Source organism: Kogia breviceps, chromosome 3 (assembly GCF_026419965.1).
Source record: "Kogia breviceps isolate mKogBre1 chromosome 3, mKogBre1 haplotype 1, whole genome shotgun sequence".
In the NCBI taxonomy this organism is placed as follows: Eukaryota; Metazoa; Chordata; class Mammalia; order Artiodactyla; family Physeteridae; genus Kogia; species Kogia breviceps.
In genome coordinates this window covers 3,790,981-3,791,351 of record NC_081312.1, presented here as the reverse complement: position 1 = coordinate 3,791,351, position 371 = coordinate 3,790,981, and positions in this window count along the sequence as shown.

The window sequence follows — 371 nt, the reverse complement described above, 5'->3', positions numbered from 1 at the left end:
CACGTGTTCGCGGCGCAGACATTCTGATGTGGGTTTCTGCGTGGGAGGCCAAACGATGCACGCGCTCTCCGAAAGTCTAGAATTTGTGGTTTGTGTTATCTCCCAACTTCATATTTGGAAGAGGTATTTTAATTTCTTATGAGTTGTGAATAATTATGTAATTCTGCCACCTTCTTAAAACTAAGACGTTTCAAACTGACTCCTGTCCTCCAGGGCTGACAGCCTTAAGGGGACCTGGCTTCTTTCCCTTGGGTTCTGAGCAAACTCTTTAGTCCGGTTAGAAGAGTTCATGATGGAGCGCCATCCTACACAGAAGTGTAAAGGAAACTCTCTCTTCCCCCTCAAAATTAATCCTCAAAAATTATTGCTGG